The sequence below is a fragment of the Amblyraja radiata genome, unplaced genomic scaffold (assembly GCF_010909765.2).
Source record: "Amblyraja radiata isolate CabotCenter1 unplaced genomic scaffold, sAmbRad1.1.pri S79, whole genome shotgun sequence".
NCBI classification, from domain to species: domain Eukaryota; kingdom Metazoa; phylum Chordata; class Chondrichthyes; order Rajiformes; family Rajidae; genus Amblyraja; species Amblyraja radiata.
This window is the reverse complement of record NW_022630169.1, coordinates 116,128-143,044: the sequence shown is the minus strand read 5'-3', so window position 1 is coordinate 143,044 and position 26,917 is coordinate 116,128. Positions and strand designations below refer to the sequence as shown.

At 42.6% G+C, this 26,917-nt stretch overlaps 1 protein-coding gene and 1 non-coding gene across 2 annotated transcripts in view; one reads left to right on the top strand and one right to left on the bottom strand.

The window, feature by feature from the left end:
* LOC116969557 (tissue-type plasminogen activator-like) overlaps positions 1–26,917 on the top strand; it is a 192,563-nt gene that overhangs the window by 64,672 nt on the left and 100,974 nt on the right. The window lies entirely within an intron of this gene.
* Positions 9,678–9,869, bottom strand: LOC116969564. Its single transcript, XR_004410837.1, has one exon. It is a non-coding gene; the product is annotated as a U2 spliceosomal RNA (small nuclear RNA).

Below are 26,917 nucleotides of genomic sequence, written 5' to 3'. Positions count from 1 at the left end.
TATGGGGAAATATCCTGATATAGGTCCGAAGGGGGGGGGGGGCATGTCAGCGCAGGTATCCTCAGGGGCTTGCGGCAGCACCTGTTCTCAGGGTTGCTTTCGAATCTCCCTCTCTGTGGATGGGAGTGCGCGTGGTCAGTGTGTAACTGACTTCAAATTCGAAGTATGGCCATGGAACATACTGGAGCACATGTATATGGCTCCAAGGAAATACTCGCAAACGATAGGGTTACTACCGTTGGCAGAAACCCAGAAAGGGCCAGCGTTCCCCTCATGCTACAAGTGCCGGCAGTGAACATCGCTATCAGGAGACATTGGAGGAAATTAAACTAGCCGCCGAATCTCCTCTTCAGGTAAGACTTATCCAACTGGTATACCTGGATGAGGAAGCAAAAGCTGGTGGCAGCTTGAAAGCTGAGCAGCGGCCTTTCAGGCCAAGATCCAAGCCGGGCTCAGGAAAAATGGAATCCACATACACAACCATTTCATACTCTCCAATCAAGGATGGGAAAAGAACCCACGTCAGGGGTCGTTGGGCATACCATAGACCACCGGTAACCATGGAGGTAGGTGGGTGTGGTTTCTTCAGAAACATGATGTAGTGGATCATTTACAAGTTGGTAATAATTACAATTGTTTTTGTACAAATTATAATGATAGCATGAGCCTTATTATTGCACAGTACAAGGGTACCAAGCTTGGCTTGGAATTGGGGCCAGAGTTGTCTTGCGAGGCAGGCTCAGTATTACGGCCAGAGTACCTTTTCAAGGCAGGCTCAGTATTATGGCCAGGATCACCTTTCAAGACACGCTCAGTATTATGGCTAGGATCACCTTTCGAGACAGGCTCGGATATCTGGAGAGAGTTGTCGTTCAAGGCAGGCACAGAATTATGGCAGGCAAGGCCTGTTCATTGTGAAAGAAGGAGGAAGTCGGTTCATAATTGATTTAACTCGTATTTGTAATATAGATTTTCAGTATATGGAACTTCGTTACTGTCTAACAAACTGATTTATTTAGGATGCATCGATTTCAAAGATGTATACTGTACAGGTCCCATTCACAGGGAACCCAAGTCATCTACCAAATTACTAAACCAGTGCTGGGACTGCTCAGAACTCTAAAACACTTGTTATGGCTTATCTGAATGATGTTCTAAACACTGTGTTTTGCTAAAATCAACTGTTTTCAGCCGCAACTATATTTGAGAGATTGAGGTTCCTCATCCATCCAGTTAAAATAGTAAGATTAAACGAGAACTTACCAGTTTCAAGTTTGGTCTGTATTTTATGAGGAGTTACGATTAGCGATTACGTGAAGACCCCGCTCAGTGCGCAGGCGCGTGATACTTCCAAGCAGCGGTGTGGAATCACAGATAGACACAGTTATTTGATGTAAACATAGTAAAGATAAGGAGACATCAATTTATTAGTTTGATCCATATAATGAGGGTGGGAGCGGAGGGCACGTAATCCCTCATCGTAACTCCTCATAAAATACAGATCAAACTTCAAACTGGTAAGTTTTCGTGTAATCTTACTATTTTACTTCGGAGTCACGTGAGTGACTACGTGAAGACTTCAAAGCTCTGTGATTTCAAACCGTGTAACAGTTCATACTTCACTCGCTGCCGAAGTCATTCGAGGGAGGAAGTATGTTATCGTAATCAACCATGAATCTGTTTGTAAAAACAATAATGGTGTTAATAACAACAACAAGACCAATTGCTCCCCCGGGCTTAAATAATATATTGTTTGCAGATTCTTTTTCTGCAAACGATACAGGTTCTGTCAGTGGTTTGTTATAAAAGTTTGGAACGTATACTCCCTAGACCACCCTGCAGTAGCCAGGATGTGGTCCATGGGCTCGTCCATCCTCTTAGTTACTGACGTGGAAGCTGTCCTGGTGGAATAAGATTTTATACACGTTAGTATTTACTCCAGCATCTCCCAGTACCTGCTTGAGCCACTAGAGATAGTTTAGCTCGTCACCCGACCATGAGGTTTCCTGTGGCTGACCCATAAGGCTTTTTCCTCTCCCTCGGTATTCCTTATTGTGTCGACCTCTAAGTGGGTCATGACACATAAAACGTGGTTCAGGTGGGTATGCCCGGAATTTCATGACTGGACCTGATGTTCCTGGTCTGTTCTGTTTGGCCAACCCTTGAATGGGCATGTGACACTATCTGGTGTTATAACCATGTTGTCCCATCGCAGTAGATGGCAGAGCTGGCTCTTTGTGTTGATGTAAGGCCACCAGCATGTCCATCTTCGGGGTAGGATGTTCCAGGGTGAGTGACCTGGCTGGTGATCATCCCCTAAGGTATGTCAGGATTTCACTGACATCCCAATTTGGGTGTACCTATTTCTGGGGAATGGATTGATATACCTCTCCTGTATCTGATCACCAGTGAGCGGTACCCAAGTTGAGTAGGCTAACAGAACATGTCCTTCATTGTGGTGAAGACCTGCCAGGAACTCCAGTACAGTGTTTTGTTATAGTTGAATGTGTAATTCCTGTTTTGGAAAACAGTGTACCATTTCTTGATGCTCCTCAGGTATGTTCCCTAGGATATGCGACGGAATGCTGTCATCAGGTTGATAGTGCTGCTGATCCAAGCACAGCAATGGTCTTCCCAATTCTGCAATTATTTTAATGACCATGTCGAGGATCACTGGGAACCATGCTTTTGGACTTGGTCCACTGTAATTTGCGTAGTACCCGACTGATGAAGCCGTAGTACCTATTGAAAAGGTAGAAGGAAAGGAAAACATAGAGATTAGGTTCCCCCCCACCCCTCAATACGCGGGAATGTCTCCATTGCCGCTGCCTTGAGATTGGTTTCATGTGACGTAAGTTAGTACGTGGTGATTTAATTGGATATAAGGAGTCGATATCTGGTGTCCATATTGCTTAGTAATTTCAGCAAATATTTTTGGTTTAAATGTATGTTTACAGTATTTAGCTCACCTGATAGGTGAGTTACTGATGGTCAAACATGTTTGACGACATACGTTTTCCAATTGTTAATAAATTGTCACCTAATATCGATGTTCTCCGCCCACGTGGTTTGGTATATGCCACCACTGTGATGTTGTTATGTTATAAACGAACATGCAAATTTGGTGGATTACTGAGCAAATGCTTCACTAGAATTAAGTAAGTTAATATATAACATGTTTAAGTCAATTCATATTTGCATTAAGTATTACAAGCTCAGTAACACATCAGGACACATACGATGTTACTCAAAACAGGTGGAAGTGTACAACCATAATCCTTCCTGCCGATAAATTCCATGATAACACTACAGATTAATCCATTTGCCCCTATATTACAGGTATGGAGATAGTTTAGAATACTAGTATCTCAGCTCATAGGAAAGGTACAAAGTTCAGTAGCTGGTAATGCTGCTATATCCCAATTACTTTGCCACGTAGTTGATTGGTGGTTAATGTACCATGACTGATAGTCTTAATGAATACCAGATAACAAAGTTGTGGATGGTCGACTTCCGGTGGCGCTATGGAGTAGGAGAGACTCGCGCCAACTAGCTCCGTGAAAAATCCGAAAAAACGGGAGGAAAAGACAGATCCTACCTGCAGAAACCGGGACCGATTGTTTTGAACTAAGCCCGTGACGTCATCAGGCGCGCGACACCGGCAGTATGTCGACTCAACATACTCCCCCCCCCACAAGGCAAAAAACGGCAAGACAAAAGAGGTAGGCCCAACTGAAGCCTCGGCCTCAGGTTTAACAGCATCCCGAGAAGACATCTCAAAGAAGAAGAAAAAGACTGAGATGGAAGAATTAAAAACGTTCCTTTAGGAGGAACTTAAAAATCTTAGACAGGACTTTAAAGAGGATCTAGCATCTTTTAAAAAAGAAATGAAAGAAAAATTAAAGAAGATGTTACAGAGATTGTACACGAAGTCCTTGAAGACTGGAAATTAGATATGGAAAGAAATATGACTCAAAATGTTGAAGAAGTAAATGAAAAACTGAATAAGATGGAATCCAGATTTGATTCTAAACTTGAACCTATTCTCCTGACATTAGACCAACACTACAAGATTGTAAAAGAACTTGAGGAACTTGCTGAGACAAGCACCGCAACTACAAAACAACTCATCACTGAGAACCAACGCCTATCAAAGTTATTGTATCAAATAACTGAAAAATGTACAGACTTGGAGGGACGACAGAGGCGTCAGAATTTAAGAATCGTGGGCATCCAGGAAGGCAGAGAGGGGACTCGTGACCCCCGTGAATTTGCTGCAGAAGTACTGAAAACAATTTTGAACCTGGATCAGGCGCCATTACTTGCCCGAGCGCACAGAGTGGGTCGCCCAAAGGTGGGCGACCGACCAAGAATAATGATAGTAAAGGTCCAATATGACCATGTATTGGATGACATGATGAGGAAAATTGGTAAAAGCAGAAATCTTGTATATGAAGGAGACAAGATTAGCGTATTCAGAGATTACCCCGTGGAAGTTGCTAAGAAAAGAGCGCTGTTCACTGAAACAAGAAGAATACTGAAGAACATAAAGAATCTGAGATATGGACTGTTATACCCCGCAACACTGAGAGTCAGTTACGAGAAGAAGGAATACTTCTTCATCAAGCACACGGAAGCATTTGAATTTGCCAAGAAAGTCGAAGACAAGATCAAAGATTGAAAAATATTCAACTATTAACACCTACTCGGACACTGCTATCTCGCAGAGAAGATATGGAACTCTAAACTTTAAACTATTATATTTAAGAGTTGCCTAATTTTCGCAATAAGAATTGGGTATATTTCCTACAACGGATATATATAAAACTAACATCCTAGTACTAACCTCTAACCTCTAACAACTATTAATAATCAAGAATATTAACTAACACTAACTAATGATAACAAGATTATTTAGATTATTTAAGAATTAATTAAAAGTATGAAATATAAGTAAAGTATGATTCAGGTATTTTATAATGAGAAATGTCTGATGGCCCTTGCCCTGATGTTTTCGTTTTTGATTACTCTTTGATAGATGTTTAGATTAAACAAAACTAATATCTCAATTTGAGACTACTAATTATACCATTAATGGAATATAATCAATATTTCTTTCCCCCCCACAAATTGTATGCATCGAATTGGAAACTTTCCTTTCAAGGAAAGCACGGAGCTAGTATTTTTATAAACCAAAAGCTACGGAAGTCCATAGATGCTTAGCCACATTAGGGTGGCTATCACTAACTGCACTAATTGTAGTTGTAGTTGCTTTTCTTTTTTACTTTCCACACTTTACTAACCCTATTAGCTATCACCTTTTTTTTTATCTTATATCACATTATATTTTGTATTTGGAATGGAATTGCATATTTTATTTAAGGAGATACGTTCGGATGGAAAACAGACGTGACCTAAAATTCATCTACCTGAAGTTCAAGTATAAGGTAGGGTTGAGTGTGCTGAATCATCTGCTCTACCACTTAATCACAAGATGCAAGACATGAATATAAAAATTGGGGGTGAGGGAATTAAATTCTGTAGTTGGAATGTTAAGGGAATTAATGAACCTATCAAGAGAGGCAAAGTGTTAGCACATTTAAAATCATTGAAAACAGATATAATATTTCTCCAGGAGACACATCTTAAAAAGGAAGCACAACATAGACTGAAAGCAAAATGGATTGCTAAAGCGTACCATTCTTCATTCTCACATAAATCAAGAGGTGTTGCAATATTAATTCGTAAAGGTATACCCTTTAAACATATATCAACGATAGAAGACATTGAAGGCAGATATATTATAATAATAGGGGAGTTATACTTAAAAAAGGTGACTCTCCTCAATGTGTATGGACCAAATTTTGATAGCCCTCTGTTTTTTTAAGAGAATTCTTAACAATATCCCGGAAGTCACAGAACAAAACTTAATAATTGGTGGAGATTTAAATTGTACATTGGATGCTTGTTTGGACAGATCATCAACTCAAAGAAAACTAAAATCTCGATCAAGTGAATTTTTAAATTCATACATTAATACCACTAATATTAAGGACGTTTGGAGAATTGAAAATCCATCGGGCCGAGAATATTCATTTTACTCACCAGTACATAAAACTTACTCAAGGATAGATTATTTTTTGGTAGATTCAAAACTTATCCCATTCACCTATAACTCACAATATCACAACTTCATAATCTCAGACCATGCCCCATTAACATTTATGATTAAAGTAAACGGAATGGCAGAGACACAGTCACAATGGAGATTTAATCCCCAAATCTTAAAAGATAAGTCATGTAATGAATATCTAGTAAAACAGATTAAAATGTTTTTTGAGGCTAACGATAGCCCTGAAATCTCTGCCTCGCTTCTTTGGGAAACATTTAAAGCATTTGTACGAGGAGCAGTAATTTCTTCCCAATCATTTTTTAATAAAGAGAATAGGGCCAAACAAAAGAAACTGGAAATGGAAATAAAGCAATTAGACACAGAAAATGCAGCAGCACCATCCACGATAAAACACAATAAAATTGCAGTATTGAAATATAAATTAAACAAGATTTATTCAGACCAAGTTATAAAACTTTATCAACATACAAAACAATTAAATTTTGAATTTGGTGACAAACCACAAAAACTATTAGCGCGTCAACTTCGCAAATTGGACGGGGAAAAAACAATATACAAAATTAGAACAGATAAGGGAGAAACATTAACATTGCCTAAAGATATTAATGATAGATTTCTACAATACTATCAAAATTGTATTCATCTAAAATAACAGAACAATCAACGAGAATGGAAACATTTTTACAGAATTGTAAGTTTGCGGGTCTAGATCAGAAAGAGAGAGAATTGCTAGGGGCTGAAATTACGATAAAAGACATTGAAGAATCAATAAAGTCCTTAAAAAACGGAAAGTCGGCAGGACCCGATGGTCTAAATTCGGAATTTTATAAAAACATTTATGACTTGCTTTCCCCACGCCTACAGACAATGTACAAATATGCTTATACTCAACAGAAACTCCCAGAAACTCTAAATGAATCAACAATCATACTTATACCAAAAACGGACAAGGATCTTGAAGACCCAGGTTCATACAGAGCTATAGCCCTCTTAAATACTGATCAGAAAATATTAACTAAGATTCTATCTAATAGATTGAGCTTAGTGATCAGTAAATTAATACATCCTGACCAAACAGGGTTTATCCCCAAACGGTATTCATTTTTTAATCTGAGAAGATTATTTAATATTATATACTCCAATAGAATCCCCAACGCAGAGCTAGCAATTATCTCGTTAGATGCTGAAAAAGCATTTGACCAGGTAGAATGGCCATATTTATTTTCGGTGATGGAAAAATTTCAACTAGGAGAGAAGTACTGTACATGGGTTAAATTGTTATATTCTAACCCAACAGCTAGAATATTAACAAACAAAATGTTATCAACTAAATTTAATCTCTCTAGAGGCTGTAGACAAGGATGCTCACTATCACCACTATTATTTGCTCTTGCAATCGAACCCCTAGCAGAAATCGTTAGAAACCATCCAGGAATATTTGGATACAATACTAGAGATACAAGGAATAAAATCTCCTTATATGCAGATGATATATTAATATATATTACAAAATTAGAAACTAGTATTCCAAACCTATTAAATCTAATAACTCAATTTGGTCAGTTTTCGGGATATAGAATCAATTGGAATAAAAGCGAAATCATGCCAATAACAAAATTCAATTTACATACAATACAACAATCCCCTTTTAAAATAGTTAAAGATAAATTTAAATACTTAGGAATCTGGGTAACTAAGACATATACCTCTTTATTTAAACTAAATTTCCCACCCTTACTGAATAAACTACATAAGAATATTCAATACTGGAAAACACTCCCCATTTCAATGCTTGGGAGAATTAATGCTGTAAAAATGATTTTTTTTACCGCAACTACTGTACCTACTTCAATTAATTCCGATATATATCCCAAAAACTTTTTTCAAAAAAGTCGACTCCATTGTTACAAGTTTTGTCTGGGATTATAAGAATCATAGAATAAGTAAAAAACATTTATGTAAATCAAAGATAAATGGAGGTCTGGCTTTGCCAAATTTCTTATTTTATTTTTGGGCAGTCCATATTAAAAACATGAATTTTTGGCTGGAAGAAATGGACCAACAACCAGATTGGCTAATGATGGAAAAGGAAGACTGTATACCTTTTGAAATTGGACCGATCATATTTGCCCCCACAAAACAGCACAAAAAAACCTATAAAGAAAACCCCATAATACATAGTGGAATACGAATTTGGAAACAAATAAAAAAAGATTTAAAATTGAATAATATACCACTCTGCCTTCCCATTGTAAATAATCCTTTGTTCAAATCATCCTTTATGGACAAAGGTTTCACACAATGGAAAAATCATGGAATCAAAAATATAGGACATCTGTATGGGAAAGGTACTTTTCTTTCATTTCAAGAGTTACAACTGAATTATGGATTGCACTCAAATAATTTTTTCAGATATCTACAAATTAGAGATTATGTTAAATCTAATACACAAGTTTACAGGAATAGGGAATCAGAAATTATTGATGAGTGTCTGAACAAGCATCCTAATACTGAAAAACTAATAGCTTATATTTATAACACCCTACTAAATAACGAGGTACCACCGACCGAACTACATAGATACAAATGGGAAATTGAAATAGGTCATCCTATCACGAAAGATATGTGGGACGAAAGTTTACAACAAATACATCAATGTTCATTAAATGCCAGACATATTTTAATACAATTCAAGGTCTTACATAGACTACACTTCTCTAAAATAAAACTAAATAGAATCTTCCCACAAATCTCTCCTATTTGTGATAAATGTCTACATTTAGGGGCTAATTTAACACATACTTTTGCAAACTGTATAAAACTTAAACATTTCTGGACAGATATTTTTGAAATAATTTCAAAAGTTATTAATACAAAACTGGACCCAGACACAAAATTAATAATACTTGGAATATCAGAACAAAGCTTAACACTCACAACAAACCAAAGAAACTTCCTCAATTACAGTATAATAACCGGAAAAAAATTAATATTAAAATTTTGGAAAGGCCCTACAACCCCCACAATCAAAATGTGGATTACGGAAATGTCGGAGGCCCTATACTTAGAAAGAATTAGACTTGTCTTAATGGACAAACAAGATCTTTTCCATAAAATTTGGGCTCCATTCATTAACTATCTGAAGGGATAGACTGGCACAGCACGAGGACCCAGCTGAAACTTGAACTCAGGAACAGATGAAAAACTATACTCTATACTTTATAACCTACGAACCTATCTCCATTGATGTATCACAGGTAACCCATTCCACCTCCCTTGTTTTTCTGTTGTGTTTTTTTTTGCTTTCTTTTTTATTTGTAACTTTCTACCCTCTCTTTTTCTCGCTTTCTATAAAAAATAAAAATACTAGAAGCAGAAGTAATTGATAATGGAAAATTTTAATAATGTATGACTGATGTATAAGAAAAGTTTTTTTCTACTATAATATGTAACTACATTGTATAATATGTCTACTTCTAATAAATAAATTAAAAAAAGAAAAAAAAAAAAGTTGTGGATGGTCAACGTAAATATCTGGATATATATTTTGTGCACCGTTCCCAGAGACACTGCAATACTGGGTCGATGCGTGGAGTGGATGGAGCAAGCCCCTATTCCATCTCCCTGTTCCAAAATTCAATTTAATATATGGTCCCTAGATAAGGGACGTATCAGATTATTAAACTGATAAGAACAGATACTACACTTGATCTTAGCCAAAAGGCCGAGAAGCGATGCAGCTAAAGCTGTATCCAAGGATAGTGTGTCGTTAATATATAGACATGCCATGACGGAATGTTTCTAAGTGTCAGGGCTAGTTGATTCTGGATAACTTTGACTTAAATGCCGCAACGCTCATCATGGTTACTCCATCCAGGTAATTGCGGTATATCCGAAACTTATATGAGAAGGTACTGAATAGTGTGCATCTTCAAGGTCGATGTCTACCATAAAGTATCCTTGGATCCATGGTAGTAGTTACAAATCCCATGAATGGGTATACCTGGTGAAATACTCAAGTGGTTTATCAACGATGGTGCGACATTCACCATCGTGGGAGGGTAGACCCCTTGGGGTGCTTGCTGAATTGGTGGCAAGATATTAATTATAATCCCCTTGTATTTATTTTTTGGTATATAACTACCAAGAGTGATAGCTTCCTAACCAGGCGTGATTCACCCACCCCTTGTTAGTAAAACCCTTAACCTTTATGTGATGGTAGGAACCATACTTATCTGTCTTCATTGTTGTTTTCTTCGGTTTCTGGTTCCTTGTTCTTGTAGGGACGATGTTTGTTGGGGGGTGGCGCATTTTCCCCTGGGGCCTGCTCTGGGCCGTGGCCTAAAATGCTACGGATTTGGCATGCAGGCCCCGAGCTTTCACCAGTACCATGAGGTAGACGCCCCTGGTGGACACGTAGGGGTACTGCTGTCTGGTTTAGTGTGGTGCTCATTCCAGACTCTGCCCTCTTGTGCCGAATAGTTTGAACACTTCGTCCAGTTTTTTAGGACTGGTTTGGTAAGTGCCAGGTAGCTGGATCTGTGCTTGTGAGGTCGGCGTTCTCATAGTCCTGTTAATTTCATAGATTGAGGGCAGGTTTGTGAGGTCATTTGAGAAGTTATGAGGTATACCGTTGAACAGTAGGGTCAGGTGTTTTGCCATACTACCCTGCCCTTCTGGAATGAGCAGGTGGACATGATAGCCGACGTCAGGGTACCAAATACATTTTTAAAATAGTTAGTTTAAATGCGCTGCTCAATGTATCCCCCAATAATGGCGGGCACTTTGAGTAAATGCAATTTAGGGGAGGCGTGATAAAACCAACGCCTCATGGCTACCTGTCTTTGAGAGTTTTTTTGGAAAAGACAGGTAGTAAGCTGGCCATCAGTTGAGATTGAAAAGCCATCTCGCTAGTTGTGGAGCCACATAGCGGCCACACCCAGCAGCTCTTCCTGATCCTGTATCTCAAGCATACTCCCGATATTGTTCAGCCAGTGACCCCTCTTCATGACCAGCCCAGCCACTGGTCACCCCAAAGCTAACCACACTAAGGAGGAAGCGATGGGCAGTGCCTAGGCACTGTGGAGGGTATGCCTGAACCCTCCAGCGAGACTGCCCCTCACGTAGCGTGCCTCGCAGGAGCTCCTGCTCCAGGAGCCGCTCCAGCGACTCAGGCGGCTGTCTCTCTCCCATGCGGGTGGAGAGACGTCCCCTCCGACAAGTCGGAAGCCACCGGCCGGATGCCTCTTCGGATGGCTGAACATCCAGCCCGAAGCTCAGGCACTAGCGGGACTGGGCTCGGCGCGGTGATGGGGATAGCGGTGCGCCCGGTAATTGTTCCTACCGCATTCTTCTGGAGCTTTTGTGCCTTGTATTAGCGAGAGCGCCCCTCAAGCAGCGCGTCTCGCAGGCACCTGCTCCGTGAGCCGCTCCAGCGGCTCAGGCGGCTCTCTCTCCCCCCGTGCGGGTGGAGAGACGTCCCGTCCGACATCGGGAACACCTGCCGGATGCCTCTCGAGTGGCTATGCATCCAGCCCGCTGCTCAGGTGCTAGCGGGCTGGCCTCGGCTCGGTGTCGGGGAATTACGGAACACCGGGTAACGCTCCTACCGCCTGTTGCTGCCCCCCTCCCCGACGAGAATACGTTCCTCCTTGAACGGGGGACAGTTTTGTTCCAGAACCTTTTTCTCTGCCTGTAAAAAACACAAGCAGAAACAGGCTCACCTGTAAAAGAAAACCCGACCTCAGGGTACTCACCTGACGGTCCGGTTCATTCTGTAGCGGGAGAGCCTAAAGCCCGTTGCAGGCCGCTGTTGCACTGCTGGCGTAATGCCGCGCCTGCGCACTGAGCGTGTTCTTCACATAGTCACTCACGTGACTCCGTAGTAAAATTAAGTTGATACCAACTACAGTTATTGATTATTCGGTTTTACTTTTAACTTTTAATTCATCTGTGATGCCACTCTGGGGCGAGAGTTTGGAATCAATAGAAGCCTGTAACAACCTTGTTATCAAGCAGTCTTCTATTCATCAAGTGTAATTGGCAATATAGAAGCTGTGTTTCAGCTGTGCAATTGGGCCTTTGCATTATCAGAACGTACAACGTGCAAGTAGTAATCTCTCACGTGCCATATAGGTCATTGTAGACCTATATGCTATTACCAGCTGAAGCCACCAAAGTCGCAATGGTGGATGAACAATATTCAGCATTGCTCCAGTAGTTTGGTCAATAAATCTTCAGTTGTATTTCAAACTGTTGCTAGTGTTCTGAGATGGAAAATTATGTATGCCATCTCTAGTCACGGAGGCGGATGGGATTTGCATGAATTACCAATTCCGTTATTGGTATCAACTACCTATATTCAGATTCAGATTCAACTTTAATTGTCACTGTCAGTGTACAGTACAGAGACAATGAAATGCAGTTAGGATATCCCTGGAAGAGCGACATAGAATATGATTTCAATAAATAAAGCTATTTACATTTATACAGTCATAGTGTTTTTCCTGTGGGAGAAGTGTCCGGGGGGGGGGGTGTAATTGGCAGTCACCGAGGTAGATTGTTGAGTAGTGCGACAGCCGCTGGAAAGAAGCTGTTCCTGGACCTGCTGGTCCGGCAACGGAGAGACCTGTAGCCTCTCCCCCTACAACCTCCTCCCAACACTCCCCTCCCCCACCCACACGCTCCCCCACACTCTCCCCCACACACTCCCCCACATACCCTCTACCCCACACTGCCCCTCCCCACACCCACCCCACACAAGAAGCTGTTCCTGGACCTGCTGGTCCGGCAACGGAGTGACCTGGAGCGCCTCCCAGATGGTAGGAGGGTAAACAGTCCATGTTTGGGGTGAGAGCAGTCCTTGGTGATGCTGAGCGCCCTCCGCAGACAACGCTTGCTTTGGAAAGACTCAATGGAGGGGAGCGAGGAACCTTGATGCGTTGGGCAATTTTCACCACCCTCTGCAGTGCTTTCCGGTCGGAGACAGAGCAGTTGCCATACCATACTGCGATACAGTTGGTAACCATGGACTGTTTACCCTACTACCATCCGGGAGAGACTACAGGTCTTCATACTGTGATACGGTTGGTAAGGATGCTCTCGATGGTGCAGCGGTAGAAGTTCACCAGGATCTGAGAAGACAGATGGAACTTCTTCAGTCTCCTCAGGAAGAAGCGACACTGGTGAGCCTTCTTGACCAGAGTTGAGGTATTGTGGGTCCAAGAGAGGTCATCGGAGATGTTGACTCCCATGAACCTGAAGCTGGAAACACGTTCCACCTCCGTCCCGTTGATGTGGATGGGAGTGTGCGCGCCCCTAGACTTCCTGAAGTCTACAATGAGCTCCTTGGTCTTCTTGGAGTTAAGGGCCAGGTTGTTGTCAGCGCACCATGCTGATAGGAGCTGGACCTCCTTCCTATAGGCCGACTCATCGTTGTTGCTGATGAGGCCAATCACCATTGTATCAACTGCATACTTGATGATGGTGTTAGTACCATGTACAGGTGTGCAGTCGTAGGTGAAGAGGGAGTAGAAGAGGGGGCTCAGCACACAGCCCAGTGGAACGCCGGTGTTCAGATTAGGGTTGAAGAGGTGTGCTTGTCTAACCTAACTGACTGGGGTCTGTTGGTTAGAAAGTCCAGTATCCAATTGCAGAGGGAGGGGTCGATGCCCAGGTTAGCGAGTTTGGTGATCAGTTTAGAGGGTATAATGTTGTTGAATGCTGAGCAGTAATCGATGAACAGCATTCTTACGTAAGTGTCTCTGTTGTCGAGGTGGTAGAGGGCGGATTGAAGTGCCGTTGAGATGGCATCCTAAGTACTCCTATTCTTGCGGTAGGCAAACTGATAGGGATCCAATGTGGGGGGTAGGCAGCCTTTGAGGTGTGCTAGGACCAGCCTCTCGAAGCACTTAGTGATGATGGGGGTAAGTGCAACTAGGCGGAAGTCGTTGAGGCTTGCCGCAGTGGAGTGTTTTGGCACCTTGGATGGAGGTGGTTTTAAGGCACGTGGGGACAACTGCTTGGGCAAGTGACAAGCTGAAGATGTCAGTCCAGACGTCTGTCAGCTGCGCAGCACAGGCCCTGAGGACGCTCCCGGGGGTGCCGTCAGGGCCAGCAGCCTTACGTGCATTAGTCCTACTCAGTGCCACGTACACGTCGTAGGGGGTGAGTGTGAGGGGTTGGTGATCAGCAGGGAGCACAGCCTTGATGGCTCCCTCTAGATTGTCCCTGTCGAAGCAGCTATAGAAGTGGTTAAGCTCCTCAAGGAAGGAGGCGTCGCTGGATGTGGGGGTGCTGTTGGTGGGTCTATAGTCCGTGATATTATTGTACTATCATTTATAGACACTAGGTGCATACTATGGGTTAAAGGGTTGTGCGGATATTCATGATCTGCATGCATACTCAGTTCCAGGTTGATACACTGTGGTGGTCGCTTATGTTGGTCACATGGGTGCAATCAAGTTAAAGTATCCTGTCATAATTTACCCAACTTTAATTGGCGCTGGTGTATCATCACGTAAAATCAATAATAACACAGAATGAATGTTCGATCACTGAGTATTTTATGACATTATGGCTCTATGGAACACCGAATATCGATATGTTTGCATCCAGGCTCATTCATCGGTTTGTAAAGACATGTGGCATCGCAGTGGCGAGAGAGAAATGCTCACTACATGGGGGAGGAATGTTCTTTTGTGTCATTGCTCCATTTTGCCTCATCGGTGAGGGTCTTGCAATAGTTCAGCAAGATCCCACTTCAGGGTTTTCGTACTGTCTGACTGGCCTATGTGCCCATGGTTCCAGCAAATGTTGGGAATAATAATAGAATCTTATATGGGGTTTCTAAACATGAAGCTGTGCTGGCTCAGCCTGGGACTCAGGGAACCAGCCTCTGTATGATTAATCAATTCATTGCCTTACAGAATATGAGAAGACAGCTCATGCGGCTCAGGTTGTCAGACTAATACATGTATGTGCTCAGTGCAGAGTGCAGGGATAGCACCAAAATAGCAGTACATTTCCTCTTCAGCAGATGGGTACCGTTTCTGTTTAAATGCTATGATACATATAATACGGCACGGACACTGAAGTCTTAGATTTCATTTTCTAATGGGTCCTTGACAATAAATTAAGTTATAATCCCAGTAACTGGGCCCAACGTACTTTCTCATAATATTGCTGCAGCGAGCAGGACCCGCTCTGTTGGGTCTCACCCTCTGATACACAGTTTATTAAGGATATCTTTAACACACGTTCTTGCAGATCAAGTACACGGAAGTATGGGATATTGACATTGTGTTACACTTCTCCACTAGGGGGCTCCAGCTATATCCTTAGCCTAGGCTCGGGCCTCAGCGCAACGGGTCCAGTCGTTACATAAATTGTGACTGGGCAGGATGGGTACACCTGCTCTATATGATAACTCACGTGACTCCGAAGTAAAATAGTAAGATTAAAAGATAACTTACCAGTTTGAAGTTTGATCTTTATTTTTTGAGGAGTAACGATGAGCAATTATGTGCCCTCCGCTCCCGACCCTCGTAACATAAAGATCTTTTTCTGGAAGTTTTAGTCAGCTCTAATCTTATTATTTTAGTTCACCTGTTATCTGTGATTTCACACCACTGCTTTGAAGATTGAAGTGCATGCGGGTTGACGGACTTCTTCACGTAATCGCTCATCGTAACCTCATAAAATAGAGATCAAACTTCAAACTGGTAAGTTCTCGTTTAATCTTACTATTTTTCACGCAGAGTAAGTTAAAGCTGTGGAGGTCAGTTATGGAGTTCATTTAAAACAGGATTAATATATTTCTGGGCATTCGCCTAATCAAGGGATATGGAGAGAGTGGAAGAACATGTGAGTAAATAATTTGCCACAACCTTGAAGAACGGCAGAGCAAGCTCCAAGGGACAAATAGCCTCTTGTTATTTCTCATATCACTTATGTTCATGTTTCCAACCAGCTTGTAATATTAATATTCTGTCCTCCACAGACTTTACCTGACTTGCTGAATATTTCCTGCATTGTCAATTTTGATTTAGAATTCCAGCATCTGCAACTTTTTGCCTTTTACTCAATGAAGCATGATATTCCTGTTTTGCTTATTGTGTTGAGGGTACACACGGTTTGAAGAATGTTCTTGGTGTTATAAAACAGCCTCTGAGATCATCTCTTAAATGACTTCCTGAATGGATTTTCTTAACACCATCTTTCCATTCACACGTCAGTCCTATTCTGAACTGAGCCTTGAGTCAGTTTGTTTTCTGTTTCCCAACACCCTCTCAACCTATTCCAATCCCTTCACCCCTCTCTATCTCTGTAAACCCCTCCAACTATGCACCCCTCTGTCTCTGTAAACCCCTCCAACCCCTAAACCCCTCTATGTAAACCTCTCCAACCCCTACACCCCTCTCTATCTCTGAAAAGGCCTCCAACTCCTAAACCCATCTTTATATATCTTAACCCCTCCAACCCCTACACCTATCCATGTCTCTATAAATACCTCCAGCCCCAATGCCCCTCCCTGTCGCTGTAACCCCCTCGGGCTCTAACACCCCTCCCTTTCTCTGTAGGCCTTCCAGCTTTGTGTGTCTATCTTCGGTTTAAACCAGCATCTGCAGTTCCTTTTTACACACCTGTTGTGAAGTGCTGACCCCATCCAGCTCATTCATCACCAGCCCGTCACTAGGAGACGTGATCATGGACTGTGAGAAGATACAAAATGAACGAGTAACTCAGCGGGACAGGCAGTATCTCTGGAGAGAAGGAACGGTGATGTTGAGAAAGATTAACATATTTAAAAGTTACAAAATTGATTCAGCTGTAGAATTAGAAGCAAGAAAGGCTTTCACCTTTCTCCTATTACACTAGCAAGGCTAACAAATGTGTTTGCGCTATTCTTCCATAACACCAGCGAGATAACATTACAATACTTGAATGTTTATAACATAGACCAAAACCATCAAGGGAATGTTCAGACTCTTAGCTCCTACCCTTGCTCTATAAGATTATAATGTGCGTCAATAAAGTAAAAAAAAACAAAATGCTTGATCTGCAGAAAAATAGCCTTCTCATCATGACCATATATGGGCTAACCCTTCCTCTCTCTGAAGAACCTGTCAATCTTAACAAGCAAGAAGTTGTACAATGCTCTGTGAGAGAAAGTATTGCTGGATCGCTGATTATTGGGGTATAACTATATCTGATTGAACATTACGCCTTTGTATGGGGATAGAGTGAACCTATAGTCTGTATATTACATACTGTAAGAGTTTGCTGACACACTTGCCTGATGAAATAAAGATTTTACTACTTGATACTAATGTTATTGTGTTTTTGTCTGTTTTAAATGAAACGAACCATAACAATGTTTCAGGTCGAGACCCTTCTTCGGTAGTTAGGGATAATGGAAACAAGAGATATAGACGGTGATGTACAGAGATATAGAACATGATAAAGGAAACAGGCCACTGTTAGTGGTTTGTCGGGTGAAAATGAGAAGCTTGTGTGACTTGGGTGGGTGTGGGATAGAGAGAGCGGGAATGCTGGGGCTACTGAAAATGAGGGAAATACATAATCATACCACTAGGCTGTAAGTTGCCCAAGTGCAATATGAGATGCTGTTCCTCCAATTTGCGTTGAGCCTCGCTCTGATAATGGAGGAGACCTAGGACAGAAAGGTCTGTTTAGGAATGGGAACGAGAATTAAAGTGTCCAGCAACCGGGAGATCAGGTTGATTAAGGCGGGCTGAGCGAAGGTGTTCCGCAAAATGTTTGCCCAGTCTGCATTTTGTCTCGCCGATGTATAAGCGTCCACATCTTGAACAATGGATACAGTAGATGAGGTTGGAGGAGGAGCAAATGAAACTCTACCTCGCCTGAAAGGACTGTTGGGGTCCCTGGACGGAGTCGAACGAGGAGGTATAGCGACAGGTGTTTCATCTTCTGGAGCTGCAGAGAAAGTACCTGGAGAGGGAGTGGTTTGGGTGGGAAGGGAGTTGTGGAGGGAACAGTCTTTGCGGAAGGCGGAAAGGGGTGGAGATGGGAATATGTGGCTAGTGGTGGGATCCCGTTGGAGGTGGGGGGAATTTCGGAAGATTATGTGTTGTATGTGATGCCTGATGGGGTGTACGTTAAGGACTGGGGGGACTGTCTCTGTTGTGACCAGGGGGAAGGGGAGCAAGGGTGGAGCTGCGGGGAACTGACAAGACACGAGTGAGGGCCTCATCTGTGATGGGAGAGGGGAAGCCCCATTCTCTAGAGAATGAGGACATCTCGGATGTCCTATTATGGAACACCTCATATTTGGCGCAGATGCGTCATAGTCGGAGAAATTGAGTGTAGGGGATAGAGTCTTTGCAGGAAGCAGGGAGGGAAGAAGTGTAATCAAGATGGCTGTGGGAGTCAGTGGGTTTGTAATAAATGTCAGTTCAATAGTCTATTTCCTGTGATGGTGACTGTGAGATCAAGCATGGACTGTGGTTCTCAGCAGAGTTCTTCCTGTAAGATGCTGCTTATCACAGCTGACAATATGTGGAATGTTTCAGGTCTGGATGGTGTCGGTGCTGCCAGCAATTATTGCCCTTCAGGAGCAGGGAGCCACTATGGATGGACTCTGTACCCTGTTAAAGACAACTTTAAAACTCAACACATGCAGGCCTGATGGTCTTCATCCCAGGGCACTTAAGTAAGAGGAGTAAACGGGTCCTTTTCAGAATGGCAGGCAATGACTAGTGGGGTACCGCAAGACTCAGTGCTGGGACCCCAGCTATTTACAATATATATTAATGATTTGGACGGGGGAATTGAATGCAACATCTCCAGGTTTGCAGATGACATGAAGCTGGGGGGCAGTGTTAGCTATGAGGAGGATGCTAGGAGGCTACAAGGTGACTTGGATAGGCTGGGTGAGTGGGCAAATGCATGGCAGATGCAGTATAATGTGGATACATGTGAGGTTATCCACTTTGGTGGCAAAACAGGGAATTATCTAATTGGTGGCCGATTAGGAAAAGGGGAGATGCAACGAGACCTGGGTGTCATGGTACACCAGTCATTAAAAGTAGCATGCAGGTGCAGCAGGCAGTGAAGGAAGTGAATGGTATGTTAGCATTCATAGCAAAAGGAATTGAGTATAGGAGCAGGGAGGTTCTACTGCAGTTGTACATTTTATTGATGAGACCACACCTGGAGTATTGTGTACGGTTTTGGTCTCCAAATCTGAGGAAAGACAATGTTGCCATAGAGGGAGTAGAGAGAAGGTTCACCTGATGGATTCCTGGGATGTCAGGACTTTCATATGAAGAAAGACCGGATAGACTCGGCTTGTACTCGCTAGAATTTAGAAGATTGAGGGGGGATCTTATAGAAACTTACCAAATTCTTAACGGGTTGGACAGGCTAGATGCAGGAAGATTGTTCCCGATGTTGGGGAAGTCCAGAACAAGGGGTCACAGTTTAAGGATACAGGGGGAATGTTTTAGGACTGAGATGAGAAAAAACATTTTTTACACAGAGAGTGGTGACTCTCTGGAATTCTTTGCCACATAATGTAGTTGAGGCCAGTTCATTGGCTATATTTAAGGGGGAGTTATATGAGGCCCTTGTCGGTAAAGGGATCAGGGGGTATGGCGAGAAAGCAGGTACATGATACAGAGTTGATCATATTGAATGGCGGTGCAGGCCCGAAGTGCCGAATGGCCTACTCCTGCACCTATTTTCTATGTGTCTATGTTTCTTTGTTTCTAGAAATCGTGAACGCATTGGTGATCATTTTCCAACGTTCTATAGATTCAGGATCAGTTCCTGCGGTAGCTAATGTTATCCCACTTTTTAAGAAAGGCGGGAGAGAGAAAACAGGAAATTATAGACCAGTTAGCCCGACATCAGTGGTGGTGAAGATGCTGGAGTCAATTATAAAAGATGAAATATCGGCACATTTGGATAGCAATAACAGGATCGGTCCGAGTTAGCATGGATTTACGAAGGGGAAATCATGATTGACTAATCTTCTGGAATTTTTTGAGGCTGTAACTGGGAAAATGAATAAGGGATAGCCAGTGGATGTAGTGTACCTGGACTTTCAGAAAGCATTTGATAAGGTCCCACATAGGAGATTAGTGGACAAAATTCGCGCACGTGGTATTGGGGGTAGAGTGCTGACATAGATAGAAAATTGGTTGGCAGACAGGAAACAAAGAGCAGGGATTAACGGGTCCCTTTCAGAATGGCGGGCAGTGACTTGTGGGGTACAGTAAGGCTCGATGCTGGGATCGCAGCTATTTACAATATATATCAATGATTTAGATGATGGGATTCAATGTAACATAAGCAAATTTGCAGATGACACAAAGCTGGGTGGCAGTGTGAACTGTGAGGAGGATGCTATGAGAATGCAATGTGACTTGGTCAGGTTGGGTGAATGGGCAGATGCATGGCAGATGCAGTTTAATGTGGATAAATGTGCGGATATCCAGTTTGGTAGCAAAAACAGGAAGGCAGATTACTATCTACATGATGTCATGTTGGGAAAAGGGAAAGTACAAAGGGATCTGGGGGTCTTTGTTCATCAATCAATGAAAGTAAGCATGCAGGTACAGCAGGCAGTGTAGAAAGCGAATGGCAGGTTAGCCATTATAACAAGAGGAGTTGAACATAGGAGCAAAGAGGTCATAGAAACATAGACATTAGGTGCAGGAGTAGGCCATTCAGCCCTTCGAGCCTGCACTGCCATTCAGTATGATCATGGCTGATCATCCAACTCAGTATCCTGTACCTGCTTTCTCTCCATACACGCTTATCCCTTTAGCCACAAGGGCCACATCTAACTCCCTCTTACATATGGCCAATGAACTGGCCTCAACTACATTCTGTGGCAGAGAATTCCAGAGATTCAGCACTCTCTGTGTAAAAAATGGTGTTCTCATCTCAGTCCTAAAAGATTTCCCCTTTATCCTTAAAGTGTGACCCCTTGTTCTTGACTTCCCCAACATCGGGATCAATCTTCCTGCATCTAGCCTGGCCAACCCCTTAATAATGTTGTAAGTTTCTATAAGTTCCCCCCTCAATCTTCTAAATTCTAGCGAGTACAAGCCGAGTCTATCCAGTCTTTCTTCATATGAAAGTCCTGACATCCCAGGAATCAAACTGGTGTACCTCTCTGTACTCCCTCTATGGCAAGAATGTCCTTCCTCAGATTTGAAGACTAAAACTGTATGCAATACCCCAGGTGTGGTCTCAACAAGACCCTGTACAACTGCAGACGTACTTCCCTGCTCCTATACTGAAATCATTTTGCCATGAATGCTAACATACCATTCGCTTTCTTCACTGCCTGCTGCACCTGCATGCCTACTTTCAATGACTGGTGCACCATGACACCCAGGTCTCGTTGCATCTCGCCTTTTCCTAATCGACCACCATTCAGGTAATAGTCTACTTTCCTGTTTTTGCCACCAAAGTGGATAACCTCACAGTTATCCACATTATATCCACAGCTAACACTGCCCCCAACTTCGTGTCATCCACAAACTTGGAGATGGTGCATTCAATTCCCTCGTCCAAATCATTGATGTATATGGTAAATAGCTGGGGTCCCAGCACTGAGCCTTGCGGTACCCCACTAGTCACTGCCTGCCATTCTGAAAAGGACCCGTTAACTCCTACTCTTTGCTTCCTGTCCGACAGCCAGTTCTGCATCCACATCAATACTGAACCCCCAACACCGTGTGCTTTAAGTTTGTATTCTAATCTCTTATGTGGGACCTTGTCGAAAGTCTTCTGAAAGTCCAGATATAATACATCCACTGGTTCTCCCTTATCCACTCTACTAGTTACATTCTCGAAATGTTTTATAAGATTCGTCTGATATGATTTACCTTTCATAAATCCATGCTGACTTTGTCCAATGATTTCACCACTTTCCAAATGTACTGCTATCCCATCTTTAATAACTGACTCTAGCAGTTTCCCCACTACTGATGTTAGACTAACTGGTCTGTAATTCCCCGTTTTCTCTCTCCCTCCTTTTTTTTTTATAAAATGGGGTTACGTTAGCTACCCTCCAATCCTCAGGAACTACTCCAGAATCTAAATAGTTTTGAAAAATTATCACTAATGCATCCACTATTTCTGGGGCTACTTCCTCAAGTACTCTGGGGGTGCATCCTATCTGGCCCTTATCAGCCTTTAATCCATTCAATTTACCTTACAGCACTTCCCGGCTAATCTGGATTTCACTCCGTTCCTCCATCTCATTTGACCCCCGGTCCCCTGCTATTTCCAGCAGATTAATTAAGTCTTCCTTAGTGAAGATAGAACCAAAGTAGTTATTCAATTGGTCTGCCATGTCCTTGTTCCCCATGATCAATTCACCTGTTTCTGACTGCAAGGGACCTACATTTGTTTTAACTAATCTTTTTCTCTTCACATATCTATAAAATCTTTTGCAGTCAGTTTTTATGTTCCCTGCCAGTCTTCTTTCATAATCTGTTTTCCCTTTCCTAATTAAGCCCTTTGGCCTCCTCTTCTGGACTGTGAATTTCTCCCAGTCCTCTGGTAGGCTGCTTTTTCGGGCTAATTTATATGCCTCATCTTTTGTTTTGATACTATCCCTGAATTCCCTTGTTATCCACGGATACACTACCTTCCCTGATTTATTATTTTGACAAACTGGGATGAACAATTGTTGTAGTTCATCCATGTAGCCTTTAAATGCCTTCCATTGCATATCCACCGTCAAACCTTTAAGAATCAATTGCCAGTCAATCTTGGCCAATTCACGTCTCATACCCTCAAAGTTACCTTTCTTTAAGTTAAGAACCCTTGTTTCTGAATTAATAATGTCACTCTCCATCCTAATGAAGAACTCAACCATATTATGGTCACTCTTGCCTAAGGGGCCACGCACAACAAGACTGCTTACTAACACTTACACATTACCCAATACCCAGTCTAGAATAACCTGCTCTCTCATTGGTTCCTCTACATGTTGGTTTAGAAAACTATCCCGCATACATTCCAAGACATCCTCTTCCTCAGTATCCCAGCCAATTTGATTCACCCAATATATATGTAGATTGAAGTCACCCATTATAACTGTTTTACCTTTGTTGCACGAATTTCTAATATCCTGTTTGATGCCATCCCCAACTCCACTACTACTGTTAGGTGGCCTGTACAATACTCCCACTAGCGTTTTCTGCCCCTTAGTGTTTTGCAGCTCTACCCATATTGATTCCACATCCTCCAAGCTAAAATCCTTCCTTTCTATTGCATTAATCTCCTCTCTAACCAGTAGTCTCGAACCCACCTCCTTTTCCTTTCTGTCTATCCCTGCTGAATATTGAATATCCTTGGATGTTCAACTCCCAGCCATGGTCACCCTGGAGCCATGTCTCCGTGATCCCAACTATATCATAGTCAAAAATAGCTATCTGAACATTCAACTCATCCACCAAATTACGAATGCTCCTTGCACTGAGCCACAAAGCCTTCAGGCTTGTTTTTATAACACTCTTACCCCTAAACAATTATGTTGAAAAATGGCCCTTTTTGATTTGTGCCCTGGATTTGTCTGCCTACCACTTTTACTTTTCACCTTGCTACCTATTGCTTCCACCCTCATTTGACACCCCTCTGTCTCTCTGCTCACACATTTAAGAAACCCACCACCTCTTATTCTCTGTACTCTGAAGAAGGATTTCGCCCCGAAACGTTACCTATTTCCTTCACTCCATAAATGCTGCTGCACCCGCTGAGTTTCTCCAGCATTTTTGTGTACCTCTTATTCTCTGTTTATTATCTTTTTTTCTTCCCCCCCTACATGTTGGGTCTGAGTGCTTCCCTTCTCTGCCTCCTGCCTCACACACTGTCTACTAGCTCTCTCTATTTGTGTCCCTCCCCCCAACCGTTCTAGTTTAAAGTCTCCGCAGTAGCCTTTGCAAATCACCCCGCCATGATATTGGTCCCCCTTAGGTTCAAGTGCAACTCATCCTTTTTGTACAGGTCACACCTTCCACAAAATAGGTTCCAATGATCCAGAAACTTGAATCCCTGCCCACTGCACCAGTCCTTCAGCCACGCTCCACCATCTCCACCTCGCTCCATTCTTACTCTCACTGTCACGTGGCACAGGCAGTAATCCTGAGATTGTTACCTTTGCGGTCCTTTTCCTTAACTATCTTCCTTCTGCAATTGTACAGAGCCCTAGTGAGACCACACCTGGAGTAGTGTGTGCTGTTGTGGTCCTCTAATTTGAGGAAGGACATTCTTGCTATTGAAGGAGTGCAGCGTAGGTTTACAAAGTTAATTCTTGGGATGGAGGGACTGTCATATGCTGAGAGAATGGAGCGGCGGGGCTTGTGCACACTGGAGTTTAGAAGGATGAGAGGGTATCTTATTGAAACATATATGATTATTAAGGGTTTTTACACACTAGATGCAGGAAACATGTTCTCGATGTTGGGGCAGACCAGAACAAGGGGCCACAGTTTAAGAATACGGGGTAAGCCATTTAGAACAGAGACGAGGAAACACTTTTTTTTCTCACAGAGAGTTGTGAGTCTGTGTAATACTCTGCCTCGGTTCTGGAGGCCAGTTCTCTGGATATTTTCAAGAAAGAGCTAGATAGGGCTCTTAAAGATGATGGAGTCAGGGGATATGGGGAGAAGGCAGGATGAGTACTGATTGGGGATGATCAGCCATGATCACATTGAATGGAGGTGCTGGCTCGCAGGGCCGAATGGCCTACTCCAGCACCTGTTGTCTATTGTTTATCACACAAAAATTGGGCAAGCCAATCAAGACTTTATTCAAGAGCATCAAATAAAGTGATCACTGGGTGAAATCTAGGAGATTGCTCAACGAACAAAGTCATCTGCTTCTTATACACAGACTTCCCGTTTGATCTTCTGTTTATCAATTCAAGCACTTTTGAAGTTTTCCTTCTTCCCAATGGTCTAGTAACAAATATACATTGTCCACCTCCAAAAGACACAGCAACGTAAACACAGCCCAATTCCACACCATCACGGATCAGCAAATGTCCTGTTACCCTTTCGACCTTATTTTATTGTTTTACGATTGCCATTTGTCCTTTGACAACAGTGAACAGAATCTGACTAAAGTAAACTGCTGTGCGTGTCGGCTACGCATGCTCAGTTTCAACCTTCTTTAAAGCACTGAATTATTAAAATGCATGAAGAGGACTTTAAACATTTTGAGCTCTACCTATCCATATCCCTTTCTGTCATCTTGAAGCTTTGTCATTTATCTTTGTCAACCCCTTTGATAGTCACAGCGTGTTTGCGTGCTCTGCTCAGACGGAAGTGATCTGTGAAACAAAAACTTGACAGCTTTTTGACAAATTGTCAGTTTCTGTTCTAAATAAAGAAAAAGTAACCTCAAGCCCAAAGGCACCCCATCCATTTCCTGCACCACACCAAGACTCATGAACCACAGACTCATGACTCATGCCCCTGGACACTCAGTCAGTCCCCTCAAGTATCTCAGCCTGACCGGCTGCAGCTGAAGGGAGAAGCTGATTGCCTGTGATGCTGATCAACCCCACACCTTCCTGGGTGAGGACTGGACATTGTGAACAACACTGTCCTTGGTCAGAAAGGAACGAGGGAATTGACAACAGGTACAGCACAACGGTAAGAATACTGAATTCTCCAGTTGCAAGTAATACATCCTGCCCCCCTCCCCTTTGCCCCAGCCCCCAAATAATCCTTCTGTGCACATATTTCTACAACCATCTCCCATCCCTGCTCACTCTGCTTCTTTCCCCTCCTTCCTTTGCTCATATCCCATCCCTCAGTCCAATAGTTCCCCTTTATCCTCCTTCTATCCCCTCTCCCCTGTCCTTTCAACCCATGTCCCTCGCTCCAGCTTCATATTTCACTCCTCATCTGGGCTGCTCCAAAAGATTAAGGAGCACAGGATCCATGTTGAAGGTAGACACAAAATGCTGGAGTAACTCAGCGAGACAGGCAGCATCTCTGGAGAGAAAGAATGGGTGACGTTTCAGGTCGAGACCCGTCTTCAGACTAGGCAGAACGAGTCTGAAGAAGGGTCTCGACCCAAAACATCGTATAGTCTGAGTTACTCCAGTATTTTGTATCTATCTGCAGTTTAAACCAGCACCTGCAGTTCCTTCCGACACGCGTTTAGATTTAGAACTCACTTACTCATAGAAGACAGAGGTTTGTGGTGGAAGGGTATTATTATAATTGGAGGTCTGTGACCAGTGTAGTTCCACAGGGATCTGTGCTGGGACATCTGTTGTCTCTGATATACATCGATATCTCTATCTGTATCTGTCTATATATATATATATATATGTGTGTGTGTGTGTGTGTGTGTGTGTGTGTGTGTGTGTGTGTGTGTGTGTGTGTGTGTGTGTGTGTGTGTGTGTGTGTGTGTGTGTGTGTGTGTGTGTGTGTGTGTGTGTGTGTGTGTGTGTGTGTGTGTGTGTGTGTGTTGCAACAGTATTCATACCCCTTGAACTTTTTTACATCTTGTGACGTCACAACGAGAAACGTCAAAATCTTTTATTGGGATTTTATGTGATAGACCAACAAAAAGTGGCGCATAATTGTGAAGTTGAAGGAGAATGATGCATGGTTTTCATATATTTTTACAAATAACAAACTGAAAAGTGTGGCGTACAAAAGTATTCAGCCCCCTTTACTCTGATACCCCTAAATATAATCCAGTGCAACCAATTGCCTTCAGAAGTCACCTAATTATTAAATAGAGTCCACTTGTGTGTAA